The sequence below is a fragment of the Hevea brasiliensis genome, chromosome 5, assembly GCF_030052815.1.
Source record: "Hevea brasiliensis isolate MT/VB/25A 57/8 chromosome 5, ASM3005281v1, whole genome shotgun sequence".
Lineage (NCBI taxonomy): Eukaryota > Viridiplantae > Streptophyta > Magnoliopsida > Malpighiales > Euphorbiaceae > Hevea > Hevea brasiliensis.
In genome coordinates, this window is record NC_079497.1 from 11,706,467 (window position 1) to 11,728,626 (window position 22,160).

The window sequence follows — 22,160 nt, forward strand, 5'->3', positions numbered from 1 at the left end:
CCTTTTTAATTTTGAAGCGAAACTGACGAAACTGCATTAAGTGTAGTCAATTCTCACAGTCACTTGATTCAGTAGTTAAAGCGTAATTTTAAGTGATATACTCAATATTTTACACACCTGTGCATTTCTTAAAAGGTTAGTTAACTAAATTATTTTCTAATGAAACAATAAGTAACTAATAACAGTTAATATCTAACTACTAAAACAATTAAAAATATTGCGGAACAAAACCCTTGGATGGATGATATATAAATTACTCGCTATTATCTATTTCCTATGTGTCTCTAAATCATAAAAGATCTTGTTATGACTATAACAAGCATAAGATTGCTCAGCGACGAAGCAGCCTTTGCCACCCAACTCCTTTTTGAGTGCAAATCACATGTTAAGGAGATTAATTCAAGCATGGGGCACTTCAAAATGGTAAGAATAGTAAAAATATGGCTTTATTTTTATTGACAAGTGGATCAACTTTCACAAAAAAGAATATTATTTAATTATCTTCTTCACTTCAGATTTTTTACATGGCATTATTGTCAAAGGCTTTACTAATTATATATAAAAAAGGTGTCAAATTACATAATTATAATTTTTCCTAACGGATAATATAATTTGTTTTTTTTGCACATGACATTCCTTATATCTTTTAATATATATAATTAAAGGCAAACTATTTATGCAAAGATAATAGATACGTAAAACACTAATATGCCTATGCTTTTCTCGCCTACAAAAATAAATTCTATGCTTTTTTTTTTTTTTCACTTGAGCTTTGAGACAGATTTATTTAGGGTGACTGGAGCATAGTAAAAAAAAATCACGATTTTACAAACTAAGAGAGAAGAAATTTATTTATATATAAAATAGATAAAAATATTTTTAAGGAATTAACATATAATATTATTTTTTATGATTATGTCACATGATATTTTTTATGATATTACCACATGACATTTTTTTATAAAAAATTTACCTTACTTAGTAACTATTATCTTTTTATACTAAATTTGACTCTCTTTTATTTTTCTTTTAAGTTTTATTATTATTATTATTATTATTATTATTATTATTATTATTATTATTTAAATGATTAATTTCTTTAACAACTAATTCTCACTAATCAAGGTTTTTGTGATTAAATATATATAACATGCGGGTTTTTCCAATACTACTATATAAGATTATGAAATTATGTTAAGTGTCAGTTTGTTTATAACATATAATTTATTTGATTTCATTAAATTTTTTTAAATTTTTTATTAATTAGTTATCCAGTTGCTTTAAATTGTAATTAAGTTATTAATTCTCCAATACTATATGTATAAGTTACAAATTATTTAATAATTACCTTTTTAATTGTCACGACACGAACCCACGGGCTAGACCGACACTAGGTCTTGGATTGACATAAAACCTCCGAGGCCCGTAGTAAGCCTTACTGTTCCCAAACCCATGATCAGGCCCACAATTTAGGCCAAACATGCATATAAAATAATTTAAATTAGACTATTATAATTTTATTTCGGGCCAACTTAATTCAATAATTATCAGAAACTAAAATTAGGGGAGCCCAGCTTAACTCTGTTACATCATTTACAAACTATTTAAAAATTATAAAAAAAAAATTTCATTTATTAATACAAAAACTTAAATTCATATAGTCCCTAACAAGATTAATGCTACTACTAGTACGTGTGGAGTTCTAAATTACAAATTTAGAGAATAATAATATAATTAAGTAATTATTGATAACCTACGAGGAAAGAAGCAGGTTATTCTAAAAAAGGTCTCCTCCTGTAGTCTGAAAAAATAGGGTAAACAGGAGTGAGCATTCGACTCAGAGAGTAAAATATTCATTTTAAGTACAATTTCTATAACTATCTAAAACTAATGCATCATAAAGAGTGAAATGCAACACCTTCATAATTTTTATACAAATCACATCATAAATAACAAAAAGTAATTTAGAGCACTCACACACCCATATAATGTTCAAACAATATATATATGGGAGTTGATCCCCTATACAGCTCTCGTAAATCTAACCTCTGTCAGCAAGTACATCTCAAGTCGGACTTTCTCTTAGTAGATTGAATGCGGGGGTCAGCGAGATCATCTCGAGCCATGCCTACCCCGACTTATCCATAAAGGATTGGGTTCCAGCAAGTCAGGCTCCAGCCGCGTCTACCCGTCTTGTCCATAACCGATATCACACACCACACGCATGCCAACACACGCACACTGCTCCAAATTACTATAAAACAACATCCATAACATTTCATCAAATAAAAATGCAATATAAAACGTGCTTAGTATTTAATTACATAAATATATATATTTATAAGTGATGCATGGGCATGCCTAAATATATATAATAATATTGAAATTATAGGTAAAATCAACATTTTACTCAAAGTATACCAGAGGCTATTTGTGGTTGTTAGGTGGAAGAAAATAGCTGACCTCTGTCGACACCATATTTTGGCCGATCCCCAGAATCAATAAACTTCGAAACCGATCCCCTGCACTAAGTCTCTCTTTGCCAGATAACCACATTTTCGATCTCTCCTCACAAGGAATTGAATCAATACCAAGTCCTCATATCAGTTAAAGCCTTAACGGTCTCTCAAATCACTCACCGACCTTTCAAACCAATTGTCAAATCTCCTGACCAGTCAACTACATTCCCGATCTCTCTTGTCAAACAAAGTTGAACCAACACCAGATCTTTTGTCACCAGTTTTATTCGCCGATCTCCCTTTTAGAAGTTTAGGAATAATCAAATTAAGGTTCCAATCCGGTTTAATGATGATCTCGATCTTAAGTGTTTAAGCCAAATTTCCAATTTTAATCAAGTCCCGTTTAACGTTGGTTCCCTACCGATCTCATGCTTATTGTGTTTTCCGATCTCTCACACTTAGGTTAATAATCACTTTTAGTTATTTCGATATACTTAGATAATCAAGTGCTTAAGTAATTTAGAGATTTTCCGATCACAACCATTCACTGAACAAAAAGGGGATTTCATTTCATATTAAATTTGTACAAGTCATTCGGCTGGAGGATCACCCCCAGCCTGATCTACATTTGGTTCATTCCCTCTCTCACCTTCGGCCTCCTCCTCGCTTTCCTCTTCGTCTTGGGGAGCCAGGTCGACCATCCAGGAGAAGTCCTCCTCGGGATAACGCTTCTTGAGCTCGGCCAAGAGATCCCTGTGAGCACTCACATAAGCACCAGCCTCCTGTGTCATCGCCTCTTCTTCTTTTGCTCTGAGCTCCTCAGTAAGGCGAGCAACTTCATCGGCTCGGAGCGCCTAAACTTCTTCAAGAGCATGATCTCGCTCGGCCAGAACATGAGCTTGCTCGGCCAGCTTATCCTCATAGAACTTCATTCGCCCCTCAATTTGTGATATGTAGTTCTGAGCGGATGACAGTTGGGATCGGAGGGAAGCCGCTTCATGACCTATCCTCTCGACCTCTTTACCCAGGCGATGAGCCTTCTCCCGAACGATGTGCTGGTTCACCAAACACTCCACATTCAGGCTCATAGATCGGGTCAGGATGTCATCAAGGTTGTCCGAGGACAGCCTGTCTCGATCCTCCCGAAGGTAGATGGAGGACCCCAATACCTTAGCAAAACCTGGGTTCTCCCGAACAGTCCGGTTCTTCTCCAGCGAGTGGATCAGAACTTGAGCGCCTCGAGAAAGGGGCCTTACAGGAGGTTGAGAAGGACCCCCTTCCGCGCTCGAAGTGACTGGAGAAGGTGGAGGTTGCTCTTCTTGGCGAGGGGGAGACCGGACCGCTTCTATGATCGGCGGTCCTGAAGGTTAAGACGAGCCCCCTTGAATTTCCCTGGGCTCATGCCTAGGCGTCTGCATTTCCTCAGCCCGCTTCATCTCCCGTACCTTCCGGGAGATCTCCCTCTTTCGCTTTCGGCTCTCCTTGGAAGCTTCGCCGCTTGCCATACCTGCAAAAGAAGAGGTCAGTGAGATCGCTAAGGTCCAAAGATTTGAGATATAGAAAATACCGATGCCGAGGTCAGAGAGCTGAAACTCGCGATCTTTGCCAGTTATCAACTCCATTGTCCAGTGATGTAGCTCAGCCGTCACTGCATCCAAACAAGAGAACTTCTCTCTGGACGCCTGATCCTTCAACTCCATCGCCATTGCACCCTCTTCCCTACTTAGGGCGAGGTGCCTTGGAAGCAAGGGACCCTGGTGCAGCCAGCTACGTGGGAAACCCTCAAAACCGTTCGGAATTTTGCTCCTCAGGATAAAGAAGCGATTTAATCTATGCAGTTTGCCCGAAATGTATGCTCCGCAATGTGGCTTCGCCTGGAAAAACTAATACTTGTCGTCCTTTCGACGAGTTAATCTATGCAGTTCGGCGAATACCTTAGCCGTAGGACGGAATCCCTTAGCTCGGAAGAGGCCTCTGAAGGCCACTAGGATCCGCCAGTTCAGGTGGACTTGGGCTATGCATACTTGGTGAAATTTTAAGACTTCCTTGAAGAAGTCGTCAAGAGGGAACCTCAGCCCGGCTTTTAGTTGCTCTTCATATACTATAATCATGTCGTTCTCCTCGAAAAAGTGATCAGCTCGGAGATCGCCGTGACACCGGATAAGTTTGTATGAATCAGGCTCATTGTTGTACTCCTGACTGAACGACTGAAGGTCGGTTTCTTGCAAGATTGATGGCAACTCGTCCATGGGAAGATTTTCTCTCCCTGAAGAATGTGTTCGTCTTGAGGGTCCCACTTGGCCACGGGCGGGAGCGGAGGATGTAGGAGGTTCAGGTCTCCCGACCGGCCCTACCACCTCAACTTCGTCTGACGACCATGAAACATGAACGGAAAGGGGACTCGCCGCTCTCTGACCCTCGGCGCCGCTCATTTTCAAGGGAAATAAAGAATTTAAACTAAAAGAAAGATCAAAGCCCTTACCGGAGTCTGATCGGTGTCGGAAGAGCTCAAGAAAACGAGAGAATTTCGAAGTTGTTCGCGAGAGGCTGAAAATGACATAAGGGAGCAAATGGCTGGCCCATCCCCTATTTATACCCGTCCGAGCATTTAATGCTCACGGTGTCCCAAGCGGCGCATCGGTTAACGAGATCTGCCAGCCTTTTCTGACACGTCTCACGAATATTCCGCAAATTCCATAAAGAGATCGGCTAACTAGAGAGCGGCAGATTAAGGTGTTTTGAATTACGGATCGGATAAGTGTCATTCGAATTAAGAGTCGGATATACTTCAGAGATCGAAAAATAATCAATGCAATAATAATAAGATGATAATTGAAAAAATAAAATTTTTATTTCCAAAAGATCGGATTACATCATTTGGGCGATCTCTAGGGATCGGATTACATTAAAAGTCGGACTACATCATTTCGGCGATCTCTAGAGATCAGATTACATTGAAAGTAAAATTACATCATTTGGGCGATCTCTAGAGACCGGTGGAACATCCTATCTAAAAGGCCTATGTCAAAGCCTAGTCTCGTGGCTGAGTCAAAAGATGTGTTTGACCAGGAGACCGGCTATAGACATCAGATAGATGTACAGCTTAGATGGGGGGACTATGACTCTCATGAGAATGAGAGAGGTCGTCATCAAAGTTACCACTCAAAACCGAGCCGCTGTCGGAATACCCAGTGTGGTGAGGAGCCAGATGAACGCCAAGGAGCAGTCACCGGTGTTAAGGGGAATATTAGCAGTCTTCTCGCCCGAAATCAGTTCGCCATTTGTATCGGTCGAACGATTCGAGATCGATGAAATCGAGGTCCTCGATCCAGGTCTGTAAGTTAGTCCGGTTCTCCCACTGTCACTGAATGAGGTTATCATAATTCTCCGATCACCGGGATCGTAAATTTTCAGTCGGGGAATAAAAAGGTCCATCGGAAAAGGATCAAAAGCCACAATCATGGCCGGAACTACCGCCGGAACAACTAGAATAGGAAAGTAAGGAGAAAAAGAGGAAAATCGAATGAGGAAAGTTTTTTTTTCTGTCAGGGGTATATATAGAGGAAGATCAAGCATTTATTGCTAAGCAGAAAACGAAGCGGACGCTACGGGAATCGAGGGAAATTAATGCGTTGACCAGACCGGACCTGATTAAGGGGAGGACCGGAATGATAAAGATCGGAAGAGGGGAGGCCGGTATAAAAGATTGAAAAAGGAGCATGTTAAGAAGATCGGAAAAGAGGAGAGATCGGAAGGCAAAGAGAATAAGACAAATCCTAATAACTGTCGCCAGAATCAGAGCCGAGGTAGTTAAAGCGTTGCAGACGAGATCTCCACCGCACGCCTGAAAATCGCCCACAATGCTGACAGGTGCCAAAGTATGTCATGACAGTCCTGTACATCCCAATCTCCACCGTTGATCTCACTTGCAAGGATGAGCCCAGAGCCTTTGGATCAAAGAAAAAGACGACAAGACCGGTGCCTTTTATTCCCAGCCCTTGGATCGCCTAGGTCAACAAAGTTTGGGACCGTTAGATTAGAAGGAGAAAAGGACAAGTATTATGAGAATGATCTCAGCCGTTCATTTCAATCCTCTTTAATTCTTAAGCATCCGATCATGTCCTTCAAAATCCAGACCCTCCATCTCCCTCAAGGAGATCCTGACCCTTCATAGGAAGCTCCCAGTTCCTATAAATACCTGCATGAAAAACTGTTGAGGGGACGGAAAAAATATAAAAAGATGTGGTAACTATAGTGGAAGAACTCTGAAACTTAATTCAGTTCGTTACTCTGCTATTTAGAGCTTTCATAAGAGAGACTTTTGAAACTAGTTTTCTAAAGTATTTTCTTGCAAGGGGATTTATGAATATTGAAATTCCATTTTCAGGCCGTTCATCATCCTGCGACACTCTCGCTTTCTAGCTTTGTTATCTTTATTTTCACCCCTGTTGTCCAAGCTTTATTTCATCCAAACTCGGTTATTATTTTAACCTGACAGATTTTTAGCAAAGTATCCTTCATTTCACGGTGAACCTTAGTCATCAGGCTATCAGCTCGCAGTCCTATCACGTCTTATGACTTTGCAGTTGGTTCAATAGATTCGGCTCCCCACAGGTAAGTGTTTATATCGCTGCTTCATCAAGTGCTCGTTTTATTTTACGTATTTCCTTTGCTTTTACGTTTGTAATTTTCACTAAGTCTACATTACGCGAAAAAGGTTATTCCCGAGTTCATTTCTTTGTTAGCCAGTCCGTTTTTGCTATTCTTTGTTAACTCTAAATGCAAAAGTTCTAGCCCCAAGTAGCATGTAAGTAGTTGGATAAACTGTAGGTAACTGTACCTTAAGCGTTTCTTTAAAATAATAAAAGGTCTGAACAATAAGTCAGGAAAACAGTAAAATTGAATCACTAAACTAACACAGAGGGCAATTGAGTAAAATGGCATAAGGCGGAACAAAACCGAATATCAGCTAAATAAACGAAATAGATCGGGTATCACCTGCCAAAAGGCATCGGTAAGGCGATCACATAGGAGGTCGATAAAGTTCATTTTGGTATCCCCTGTCTAATCCTGAGGTGACAAAGAGTTTAAAAGAATCTTCTTTCTGATCCTCGGCATCTTTGAAGGTCAAAACCCTTAGCCTTAGGCTCCCACAATATGTAAGACTTCAGGTCGGAAAAGCCTTTATCCGACTCCCATTCAAGTAAAAGAGATCGGAGGAGAGTTCTTATCTGATTCTCAATCCAAAATTTAATAAATATTTAAAAGAGATCGGAGGAGAGTTCTTATCCGATTCTCAATCCAAAATTTTAATAAATATTTAAAAGAGATCGGAGGAGAGTTCTTATCCGATTCTCAATCCAAAATTTAATAAATATTTAAAAGAAATCGGAGGAGAGTTCTTATCCGATTCTCAATCCAAAATTTTAATAATTATTTAATAGAGATCGGAGGAGGATTCTTATCCGATTCTCAAACCAAATTTTAATCTGTACGCAAATAATCCCAAAAACAAAAAACGATACACGACGTCAATTCACTAAGGTTGTCTCATTTACCTGTGTATCTGGGTATTCCAAATTAGTGAAAAATCAAACATTCCTTTTATCTAAAGGACTAACATTCCATTCGATCCCTCCTAACTATCGATTTTAATTTATAAAGAGCGTAACGTTAAATCTGCTTACCCACATTAAGGGACGAGGTGGGGCGCCTAACACCTTCCCCACCCGTTTACGGACCCCGAACCTAGAATCTCTGCATTGGAAGTGGTTTCATTTTAATTTGCCTTTCTTGAAATGGTTTCCTTTGATTTCCCTCAAAATCAAAGTGGCGACTCCTCACTCTTTCCACTTCGGTGAGTGCTCGTCCAAGCGACAGCAAAACACCTTGCGACAACCTCAATCACCTAGATAATTATATTATAGATTTATTAGGACTAATTCAAAATAAGACTCTAAAGAGATAACAGACAGCCTAATTCATGCTGAAAATCCGGCAGAGTTTTCCTTATAGCTATGACTTACCCAACCTGCAAAATGGTTCAAATAACACTTCTAAACTCAACCCATATCTCATCATCAGTATATGGCTCCTCCTGGGCCCTTCAAACCAGGCAATAATCACAACATCAAATAACTCAATTATAAGACTTCAAAACTAATATTTTTCAAAACTATCCAAACTAACTTTAAAAATTCTATAAACTTGCCATGCGGTCCTTAACAATATTATAAGACTATTGCAAAAGGAATCATAATTTTTTTGATCATCCACGAATATTTTATGAATTTTATTCTACCCCAATACAAGACAAAAATTGAGCAATGTAGAGTTCGGGTTTACCTATGCCAAATTTGACACCTGAAACGAGTCCAGAACGTCTGAAAATACTAGGATTGACTGTAATATCGATAACGTTCTGAGATGGGCCGTCGGGCAGCCAGATTTGGCTGAAAATGCGATCCTGATGCCGGTGAGCTATCCTCGATCCGATTGAACCTAAATTAAGTCCAAATTTTATTAATAATTATCATAAAGCTATTTTTAAATTTTCAGAATAAAAAAAATTTGAAAATCTCACCAAGCGATCTAGACCGTTCGATGATCGCCTTTTTCAAACGATGTCCGATCGGAGCGGGGCCAGTCTCATCTCAAAGATTTTATCGCCGTGAGTCCATCAGTGGTCTCAAATATCCGATCCGACTCTCAAATATCCGATCCGACTGTCGGATCGCCAGAAAAGTGGCCGAAAACCAATGAAACCCATATGATTTTTTCTCAAATTTTCCTCATCGGATCGTCTCTCCCTGGCCACCATTGGAGGTAAGGCTAGTTGGGTCTTGAAGCTTGCTGTGCCAGGAGTTGAACAAGCCCTCCCTTGCCAGAAACAACCATCGGACGGTGTCGATACGAGGCTTGGAAGTTGCTACCTCGTGCATGCTTCTCTCCCTCTCCCCTCTTTTTCTCTCTCTCTCTCTCTCTCTCTCTCTGTCTGTCTCTGCCGCTTACCGCTGGGTGGTGGCACCGCCTAGTGGTGGTTTCCTTAACTTGGGGGAAGGCCGTCGGTGCCTCACCGATGCTTGGTCGAAGTCCATGGCTACAAATCATGGAGGAAAAAGAGAGAAGAAGGGGAGGGGGGGGGGGGGTGGGCGGTTGGTGTTGCTGGGTTTCATTTTCATTTTTTTTTCTTTCCCTGCTGGAACGTCCCTTCAACAGCAGCTTTTGTTTTTTTTTTTGTTATTATTACAATTACCAATTCCAATAAAACCATTGAGTAAATTTTTAATTTTTTTAATTAAATTTCCTTAAAATCTAATCAATTAATAATTTAAATACTACTACTAAATATTTAAATATTTCATTTAACTAAGTATAAATAATAATAATAAAAAAATCTAGGTATAAATAAAAGCATGGTAATATTAATACTTATTACTTGGTATAATGTTAAAATTCAAAACTAATCATTTAAATTTAAAATTAAATTTTAAAATAATTTTACAAAATATGTTTAAAAATAATATTAGAAACATATAAATGTCTGTATTGTAAAAATTATAATTAAGTCAGGTAACATTAAAATAATATCTGAATAATGTAATAAATATAAAATTTGTATTTCAAAAACTTGAGTTATTACATTAATACTATAATAAGTAGTAATTATTATAATGTAAGTTACAATATGTTAACATATATGTATTACATATACCTAAACTTTTTTTTTGGGTAAAAACATATACCTATAATTTTATATAGTAAATATATTTATATTTTTTTGCCTTTTTCACTATATTTATACTTTTTCAAATCATTAATATTACTTTTAAGAATAATATTAATATTAGAAAAAACATTTTAATATATCATATTTCTTCAATATATGAGGATATAACAAAAATTTGATATTTAAAATGATGAAAATAAGCATATGATTGAACCAATTTCAAATAATTTCACATTTTTTTACCAATTTTCTTATTATATTACTTTATTTTTATTATTCTTATTATAAAATTTTTATTAAAAAGTTTGAGAGTTAAAAAGTTTCAATATAAAAAGTAATAAAAATAAAATATGAAATAATTAGCAAAACATTTAAGACATTATTTTATTTTTATATATAAAAATTTAAAAAATATGTAAATTAAAATGATTTATATATTAAAATAATTAGTATTCATGTGCATTAGCATAGATGATTCTCTAATAATATATATATATATATATATATATATATATATATATATATATATATATATATATATATATATTCCCAATGAAACGTCACATGATATTTTTCTTGAAAAATTTATCACGTGTCACATTTCATTAACAATTCTCTTTAATACTCTTTTACAATAATAATTACTTAATTCTTTTTTATTTCTTTTTTAATTATCAATATTATTTACAATTCTAACTTAACATTTATGATTTAAATTATTATTTTCTTTAAAATTTGAATTTTAAAAATTAAAATCTTTATGATTAACTATAATATTTAAAATTATTTATATTATTTTTTTATAAATTCATTTATGCAAAAATATTATTTATCACATGTCACCCTCCATAATAATAATAATAATAGTTTGAAATAAAAAATAATTTAACAATGATAATAATAATAATAATAATAATAATAATAATAATAATAATAATAATAATAATAATAATAATAATAATAATAATAATAATAATAATAATAATAAAAAAATGTCAGTGATGACCATTAATTTAAAGAAAATTAAATATTAATTTTTAATTTTATAATCTACTGTCATATAATTTAATCAACCTTAAATTATTTCATATCTTTAATAAATATTTTTATTATATTATTATATATTTTTTTTAGTTTTATTATGAAATTTTTGTTAAAAAATTTGAAAGATAAAAAGTGTAGTCTATATAAAAAGTTATAAAAATAAAATATAGATATTTGACTTATTTATAATTAGTATATATTAATTTTTTTGTTAATAATTTAATATTCTTTTTATTTTACTTTTTTAAAATTAATTAATATGTATTATTATCATTATGTCTAACTTATGGCCATTGAATTGAAATGGCTTGTCACGACCCAACCTATGGGCCGGACCGGCACTAGGACCTGGGCCAGCCTAAAGCCCCCGAGGCCCGTAGTAAGCCTAACTGTTCATTAACCCAACTCTAAGGCCCATTTGGGCCCAATATCAAGAAAACAAACGGATAGAGTCCGGCCATAAAATGGACTTTCCAACGGGGAGTTTTCGACTCACCCAACCTGTAAACATAATAAATACTCAATTGGGGAGCTCAGCTCACCCTCCACATACTCATATCCTCATAAAAATAAATGGGAGCTCAGCTCCCTCATCCAATCCATCAAACATGCATATCATTATACGTTTACAGGTCCAACATGATAGTAATTAGGGGTGGAAAATTAAAAATTTTAAAGATTGATAGGAGAAAATCAAGAAATTTATAAAATTTCATATTTTTAACATTAAATCTAAATAATAAAAACAAAAACAAAAAAATTAGAAATCAAAACTCAAAAATCTTTAGGTTTTCCTTTGATTGATTCAATTTGATTCGATTTTTTGATTTTCTATATATATTAATAATTTTTTTGATTTTTATGAAAATAAAAATTATCAAAATTATAAACGAAACGACGAATTTTAACTTTAAAAAATGATTGAAATGAATAAAAATCGTTCGGTTTTTTTTTTAAAAAAAAAAAAAGCACACCCCTAATAGTAATATTACAGACCATAATCAAATAAATACTTCTAACACATGCGGAAATTCTAGGAGTAAATAAAATTACACAAATATCGATAACCAACCTGCGAAGGAGAAAAGCAGGTTAACCAAAATAAAATCCTCCTGTAGCTCAAAAAAATATTGAACAGAGTGAGCGTCGACTCGAGAGTAAAATATCAATTTTAACCATAATCTCTATAACTATCTAAAACTAATGCACCATGTAGAGTGAAATGCAACATCAACAACATTTTCACATTATAACATCAAAAAGGTAATTTGGAGCACTCACGCACCCTGTAGCATCAATCATAACATATGGGAGCTGATCCCCTATACAGCTCTCTTAAATCCAACACAGTGCCGTGAAGAACTCAAGCCGGACTTTCACTTAATAAACCAAATCGAGGGTCCCAGCGAAGAACTCAAGCCGTGACTATCCCTCGAAGGATTGGGTCCCAGCGAAGAACTCAAGCCGTGACTACCCGTTCTATCCATAGTCCACACCACATTACACGCACGCCAACGCACGCACACTGCTCCAAATTACCGCAACAACATCATGGCACTTTAACAGTTATCAATGCATCATAAATCGTGCCTAGAGTTTAACTACATAAATATATGCATATAAGTGATGCATGGGCATGCCTGAACATATAATAATAGTGAAATTACAATTAAAATTAATATTTTACTTACAGACTTGACGACAATCACTGTGGCGGCTGGGCGGAGGAAGAAGGCTGTCCCGGCTCACCTGACAATTTTATTACAATCATTTAATAAATTTGACTCAATACAAACAAAGAAAAAGACCAATACGTCCTAAGTCGTGCCGAAAATCCGGCAGAGTCTCCCCTATACTTAGGACCTACCCAACCTGCAAAATGGCTCAAAACACACTTCTATATTTACAATCCATATATCCATAGCTCAATCATATCACACAGCCCCTCCTGGGCCCATCAAATCAATCATTCATCACAGTATGTAAAATTTCCATTTAGTCCTTATATTTGACCATTTTTGTAAAAACTGCCCAAATAAGCTCTAAAAATTCTAAAACTTTGCCCCGCGGTCCTTAGCAATATTACTAAGCTATTGCAAAAAGAATCATAATTTTCTAAGCTACCACGAATATTTTATGGATTTTTAATCCTATTTAAGCACTAGAAAATTACGAAAAAGCAAGGTTCGGGTTTACCTTTGCCAATTCCGACTTCGAACGCTCGACGTCGACAATGGGGCTAGCCAAAACCTCGGTCCAATTCGAGACTTTTACGTAACAGTCCGTTCGCCGAATTTCGTAGACCCGGTCAACTGTCGAATTTCCGCGAATCGAGGATACCTACACGAAGCCCATAACACGGGAGTTAGTACATAAATTTTTCAGAATTTTCTAAGCTCATTAAATGCTCGGAAAAACACTGCGAAGTTCCGTGGGACCCACCGAAAAACGGTGTCGGAAAATTTTGAAATTTATGTCGCCGCGAAGCTCTCGACGAGTGGAGCGTGCTGGTACCCTCGGTTTTCTCGTGGGATTCACGGTTTTCGAGAAATCTAGCCCAAAAGTCGAAATGGGCTAAAATATTCCCGAGCAAAAATCGGACAAACCGCTCGATGGATTTCGGCGTTCTTGGTGTCTATGGAAAGCTCTCGCCGAGTAGATGATTTTAGACACAAGACCCGGTCCAATTGGTGGCCGGATCGGCCGAATTTTGGCCGGAGAAGCCGAAACGCCGCGCGCGCGAGGGAGGGAATTTGTGCGCTGTTTCCGGCTGCTCGGGCACCGCTGGGAGGCTGGGTGGCGCGCTGGCCTACCGGGTGGCAGGGGAGGTGGGCGGCTGCGGGGAGGGAGGAGAGAGAAAAGAGAGAGAAAAGGAAGAGGGAACGACGCGCGCGGGGAAGAAAAAAGGGAAGGGAGCCGGTCCGATTCGACCGGTCCGTTCCGGTCCGGTTCGATTCGAAATACAAAATTTTGAATTTTTACTCTGCCTCGAGACCGAAAACGAGGTCCAAAAATTCCGAAAAAAATTCCAGAAAACTCAGAAAAATACGTAGACTCCAAATATATTTTTAGTTTTGCCACGTGGTCTTTAAATTAATTTTTAAAATTCATCAAAGTTTATATTTTCGGAAAATCGAACCCGATTTTTAAAATCCGAAAAATCTCAAAAAAATTCCTAAAATTTAAATAAAATTAAAATACCAAAAATGCTCATAAAATTTAAAATTTTGGGGTGTTACATTCTTCTCCCCTTACAGAAAATTCGTCCTCGAATTTTACACAAGGCAGAATAAAGCACATGATTATACATTGAACAGATAAGGGTACTTGCTACGCATGTCCCGTTCTGACTCTGTGTGCACTCTTCCACCGATCGACTCTCCACAAAACCTTAACCATAGGGATCTGCTTGGATCTCACTGTCTCACTTGGTAGTCCACTATGGCTACAGTCGCTCCTCAAATGTCAAGTTCTCTTTAGCTCTATCACATCCTATTGCAAAGACATGAGAAGGATCGGGAATGTATTTCTGAGCATGGAGATGTGAAACACGGATGAACGTGAGAGAGGTTGGGTGGTAGCTCCAACCGGTAGGCAATCGCTCCAACTCTATCAAGAACCTCAAAAGGTCCAATATACCGAGGTGCTAACTTGCCCTTCTTTCCAAATCTCATGACTCCTTCATTGGAGAAACCTTCAGAATACATAGTCGCCATCGCAAACCCCACATCCCTCCGTCTGGGTCCGCATAACTCTTACGCCATCTTGAAAGTTTGTTACTGCTCCTCGATTAAAGGAACTACCTCTGAAGTGTATTGCACTAGGTCTACATCATGCACCTTCGCTTCCCCCATTTCTGTCCAACACAGAGGAGACCTACACTTTCTTCCATATAATGCCTCATAGGGTGCCATCCCTATGCTGGAGTGGTAACTGTTGTTGTAGGCAAATTCCACCAAAGCTAGCTGCTCATCCCATTGACCTCCAAAATCCAAGACACTCATGCGAAGCATGTCTTCTAGTGTTTGGATTGTCCTTTCGGACTGTCCGTCTGTCTGAGGGTGGAAAGCCGTACTGAAGTTCAACTGTGTGCCAAGTGCCTCCTGCAACTTTCTCCAAAATCGAGAAGTGAATCAGGGCCTCTCGCGGATATTATGGAAGCCAAACTCCATGCAATCGACTATTTCTCGAATGTAGAGCCAGCGCATCTTGCCACGTAATATGTACTCTTCACAGGGAAGAAGTGAGCCGATTTTGTCAAGCGGTATACAAATACCCAAATCGAAACATAACCTCGCGTGGTACGACGCAACCTACCACAAAATCCATAGTGATCATTTCCCACTTCCATTCTCGGGATAGGAGCTCTTGCGACTTCCTGCATCGTCTCCTGTTCAAACTTCACCTTTTGACAAGTCAAGCACTTGGACAGAAAGTCTGCTATGTCTCTCTTCATGCCATTCCACCAATAGCTATCTTTCACATCATGGTACATCTTGGTGGAACCTGGGTGGACAGTGTACAGTGTATAGTGTGCCTCTTGCATGATTTCGTTTCTGAGATTGTCTACATCGGGCACACATATCCTCGAACCATGCACTAGGGCGCCATCATTGGCAAATCCAAACTCACCACCTTCACCTTGCTATACTCTTTCTATAATCTTCATCAATTGTTGGTCTCTGTGCTGGGAAACTCTAACTCTGTCCCTCAAGTCTGGCCTCACTGAAAAATGAGCCAACAATACGCCCTCATCTGAAAGATCTAGGATTAAACCTTGATCCATTAACTCATGTACTTCCTGAATCAACGGTCTTTTCTCTGCTGAAATGTGCGCCAAACTGCCAGAAGATTTTCTGCTCAAAGCATCTGCAACAACATTGGCCTTCCCAGGGTGGTACTGGATAGTGCAATCATAGTATTTCAGAAGCTCCATCCATCTCCTCTGTCTCAAGTTTAAATCCCTCTGTTGGAAGATATACTTCAAACTCTTGTGGTCGGTGTATATCTCGCACACTTCACCATACAGGTAGTGTCTCCAGATTTTCAGTGCAAAGACTACAGCCGCCATTTCCAAATCATGGGTGGGGTAGTTCTGCTCATGCCTCTTCAGCTGTCTTGAATCATAAGCCACTACATTTCCATTCTGCATCAAAACACACCCTAAGCCAACTCTGGAGGCGTCACAATACACGGTGTATTCTTCACCACTCATAGGTAGTGTCAACACAGGGGCAGTGGTTAGACACTCCTTAAGCTTCTGGAAACTCTTCTCACAGTCATCTGTCCAAATGAATGGAACATTCTTCCTGGTTAACTTAGTTAGGGGAGCCGCTATCCTGGAGAAATCTTGCACAAAACGCCTATAGTAGCCAGCTAAACCCAGAAAACTTCGCACCTCGGTGACTGTTGTAGGCCTAAGCCAATCGATTCTGACTTCAATTTTCTTGGGATCCACTTAAATGCCGCTACTAGAAACCACGTGTCCCAAGAATGAGATGCTTTCTAGCCAAAATTCACATTTTGAAAATTTGGCATATACCGTGCTCCTCAAAGTCCGCAACACCATCCTCAAGTGCCACACATGTTCTTCCTCGATGCGAGAGTATACCAAAATGTCATCTATGAATACGATGACAAACGGTCCAAAATGGCTTGAACACCTGCTCATCAAGTCCATGAAGGTCTGGTGCATTAGTGAGTCCAAAAGACATCACCAAGAACTCATAATGACCATATCTTGTCCTCGAAAGCCGCTTTTGGACACGTCCTCATTCCCGATTCTCAATTGATGGTAGCACGATCGCAGGTCTATTTTGGAAAAGAATCTAGCCCCTTGGAGCTGATCAAACAGATCATCGATCCGAGGAAGTGGATACTTGTTCTTCACAGACACCTTGTTCAGCTGTCTGTAGTCGATACACAACCTCAATGACCCATCCTTCTTTCTCACAAATAGAAAAGGAGCGCCCCAAGGTGAAGTGCTCGGACGTATGAAACCCAAGTCCAAAAGCTCCTGTAGTTGCTCCTTGACTCTTTCAATCTGCTGGTGCCATCCAATAATGTGGCAACGATATGGTGTTTGTAACCGGCACAACAACAATGCAAAACTCTATTTCCCTTCCCGTGGCAACCCCGAAGCTCCTGCAGGAAGACATCCATAAATTCTCTGACAAGAGGAACATTTTCCATGCTGACACCTTCTACAGATGTATCTCTCACCAATGCCAAATACCCTTGGCATCCACGCCTCAACATTTTTCTAGCACTAATTGCTGACACCAAATTATATGGAGCCACGCTCCTGTCACCATCAAAGCTAAACTCTTCCACACCAGGTATGTGGAAATACACCTTTTTGTTCCTGCAGTCTAAAGTGGCATAGTGAGTTGACAACCAATCCATCCCCAGGATTACATCAAAATCCATTACTGGTAGAGGAACCAAGTCTGCTGGGAGGATCTTTCCATCCACTACTACTGGGCTACCCGGAAAAAACATGTCTACCTCTATGTTGTCACTAAGTGGAGTAGCTACTGACAAAGGGCACTCTAAAGTTGTAGGGTTTCTACCCAATCTCATGGCAAACACAGGGGAGACAAATGAGTGCGTAGCACCCGGATCTATCAAAACACGAGCCTCATAAGAATGCACTGGAAGAATACCGCCACAACCGCATTGGAAGCTCGAGCATCCCGGTGGGTCGGTGAAAACCCGAGCTTGACTTCTACCCCGAGTGGCGTAACCGACATCGACTTCTACCTCCCGACCGCCTCCAAATCCACGCCCCTTGTCCTCGCTGGCCATCGAATCGATCGCACCGCCATGTTGGAAGTACCCGGATACAACTGGCGAGGAACATTTGCAACAGAACCCTGTGACCCCATCTGTGGCTCACTGAAAACGGGGCATTCTCTAGCAAAGTGACCTGGTTGGCCACACCTGAAGCATACTCCTGATCCCATCAAACAAGGTCCTGAATGTCCTCTTCCACACTGTGCACAAGGTGCCAAGGAGGATCTGAACTGCACTAATCGCCAGACTTCGAATCGTGACCACCGGCTGATCCGTACCTTGGTCTGACTCCTCGAGGTTTGTGTCTAAAACCACTCTTCTTGTTCCTACTTCTTCCTCTGTAATTACTCTGGCCACCACTGTCCGGAGTACCCATGGAAGGGACACCTGAGGAACCCTCTGCTCTGTTTTTCTTGGCTCTCCCGCTGTCATCCACAGCATAGCTAATCTCTATCTGTCTGGCTCGATCAACTACCACGTCAAAAGACTAATCAGACATCATGGCTAGGTTCGCATACCTCCTGTCAAGCCCCTTTAGGAATCTCTTCACCTTCATAGTTTCTGTAGCTACTGCTGCAGGGGCATATCTGCTCAATTCCAGAAATTCTGTAGCATATTCGTTTACAGACCTGCCATTCTGTCTTAAGGCCTCAAAGGCCCACTGCTTCTGATCTCTGAAGCTTTCTGGCACAAACCGATTGATAAAAAGTACCACAAACTGAGCCCATGTCAAACCCTCCATCCGGGGTAACACGTAGTCATTCATCCATTGTCTAGGCATAGGCCCCATGACATGCTGCATACACTCTATCAGTCTTCTATCAGTCAATTGTAATTCTGTTCCTACCTGTCTACAGGAATCCAAAAACCGATATGCATCGTCTGACACATCATAAGTACCAGGCACCAACTTCTTAAAATTGATGATCTGTTTGTAAGGTTCTTCTCTTGGTGCGGTGGACTGCTGCTGCTGTGGAGGGTGGACCATATATTGTGCCATCATATCGATGGTTCTCTGCAACCCAACGAGAGTAGCTGCCATGGGGTCCATGGGACCCTGTGTCATAAAGGACTGATCCTGTACTGGGGGTGGCTGCTCCTTTACTTGAGCAGCTCTAGGCCTCCTACCCCGCCTCCTCGGGGCAGGCGCCTCATCCTGTGCCGACACCTCGTCGGGCACATCTGGTTCTGGTGCAGTGGCAGCTCTCCTGCTTCTACGCATTTTCCTGAAATTCAGCAGCATTAGCCCACAAAATTCAAAACTGCACATTACATAGCTCTATAGACTCATGTTTACACACAATATATGAAGCAGAAACTAGAAGCAAAGATGACAATGCAAGACGAATATGGACCCTATTTTTCCGCATGTGACTCCTAGTAGACTCTTCCCAACACTTAGACAATTTTTCCCTAAGAATCTGGAGCCTAAGCTCTGATACCACATTTGTCACGACCCAACCTACGGGCGGGACCGGCACTAGGACCTGGGCCAGCCTAAAGCCCCTGAGGCCCGTAGTAAGCCTAACTGTTCATTAACCCAACTCTAAGGCCCATTTGGGCCCAATATCAAGAAAACAAACGGATAGAGTCCGGCCATAAAATGGACTTTCCAACGGGGAGTTTTCGACTCACCCGACCTGTAAACATAATAAATACTCAATTGGGGAGCTCAGCTCACCCTCCACATACTCATATCCTCATAAAAATAAATGGGAGCTCAGCTCCCTCATCCAATCCATCAAACATGCATATCATTATACGTTTACAGGTCCAACATGATAGTAATATTACAGACCATAATCAAATAAATACTTCTAACACATGCGGAAATTCTATGAGTAAATAAAATTACACAAATATCGATAAACAACCTGCGAAGGAGAAAAGCAGGTTAACCAAAATAAAATCCTCCTCAGCTGAAAAAATATTGAACAGGAGTGAGTGTTCGACTCAGAGAGTAAAATATCAATTTTAACCATAATCTCTATAACTATCTAAAACTAATGCACCCTGTAGAGTGAAATGCAACATCAACAACATTTTCACATTATAACATCAAAAAGGTAATTTGGAGCACTCACGCACTCGTAGCATCAATCATAACATATGGGAGCCGATCCCTATACGACTCTCTTAAATCCAACTCGGTGCGTGAAGAACTCAAGCCGGACTTTCGCTTAATAAACCAAATCGAGGGTCCCAAATGAAGAACTCAAGCCGTGACTACCCCTCGAAGGATCGGGTCCCAGCGAAGAACTCAAGCCGTGACTACCCGTCCTATCCATAGTCCACACCACATTACACGCACGCCAACGCACGCACACTGCTCCAAATTACCGCAACAACATCATGGCACTTTAACAGTTATCAATGCATCATAAATCGTGCCTAGAGTTTAACTACATAAATATATGCATATAAGTGATGCATGGGCATGCCTGAACATATAATAATAGTGAAATTACAATTAAAATTAATATTTTACTCACAGACTTGACGACAATCACTATGGCGACTGGGCGGAGGAAGAAGGCTGTCCCGGCTCACCTGACAATTTTATTACAATCATTTAATAAATTTGACTCAATACAAACAAAGAAAAAGACCAATACGTCCTAAGTCGTGCCGAAAATCCGGCAGAGTCTCCCCTATACCTAAGACCTACCCAACCTGCAAAATGGCTCAAAACACACTTCTATATTTACAATCTATATATCCACAGCTCAATCATATCACATAGCCCCTCCTGGGCCCATCAAATCAATCATTCATCACAGTATGTAAAATTTCTATTTAGTCCTTATATTTGACCATTTTTGTAAAAACTGCCCAAATAAGCTCTAAAAATTCTAAAACTTTGCTCCGCGGTCTTTAGCAATATTACTAAGTTATTGCAAAAAGAATCATAATTTTCTAAGCTACCACGAATATTTTATGGATTTTTAATCCTATTTAAGCACTAGAAAATTACGAAAAAGCAAGGTTCGGGTTTACCTTTGCCAATTCCGACTTCGGGAACGCGCTCGGGACGTTTGACAATGGGGGGCTAGCCAAAACCTCGGTCCAATTCGGAGACTTTTCCAGAGTGCATGTCCGTAGGAATTTCGCAGACCCGGTCAACTGTCGAATTTCCGTGAATCGAGGATACCTACACGAAGCCCATAACACGGGGGTTAGTACATAAATTTTTCAGAATTTTCTAAGCTCATTAAATGCTCGGAAAAACACTGCGAAGTTCCGTGGGACCCACCGAAAAACGGTGTCGGAAAATTTTGAAATTTATGTCGCCGCGAAGCTCTCGAAGAATGGAGCGTGCTGGTACCCTCGGTTTTCTCGTGGGATTCACGGTTTTCGAGAAATCTAGCCCAAAAGTCGAAATGGGCTAAAATCTTCCCGAGCAAAAATCGGACAAACCGCTCAATGGATTTCGGCGTTCTTGGTGTCTATGGAAAGCTCTCGCCGAGTAGATGATTTTAGACACAAGATCCGGTCCAATTGGTGGCCGGATCGGCCGGAGAAGCCGAAACGCCGCGCGCGCGAGGGAGGGAATTCGCGCGCGGTTTCCGGTCGTTTTGGGCGTGGCCGTGAGTGGCGTGGCGATCGGTGGGGTGGGGGAGGTGGTGGCCAGGCGAAGGAGGAGAGAGAAAAGAGAGAGAAAAGGAAGAGGTAACGACGCGCGCGGGGAAGAAAAAAGGGAAGGGAGCCGGTCCGATTCGACCGATCCGATCCGGGCCGGTTCGATTCGGCCGGTTCGATTCGAAATACAAAATTTTGAATTTTTACTCTGCCTCGGGACCGAAAACGAGGTCCAAAAATTCCAAAAAAAATTTCAGAAAACTCAGAAAAATACGTAGAATCCAAATATATTTTTAGTTTTACCACGTGGTCTTTAAATTAATTTTTAAAATTCATCAAAATTTATATTTTCGAAAAATCGAATCCGATTTTTAAAATCCGAAAAATCTCAAAAAAATTCCTAAAATTAAAAAAAAAATTAAAATACCAAAAATGCTCATAAAATTTAAAATTTTGGGGTGTTACATGGCTAGATAATTAAGAAACATTTTACTGTTATAAAAATTGAATTTAAATTTTTTTGTTACCGTTTTTTAATTAAATAATATTTAATT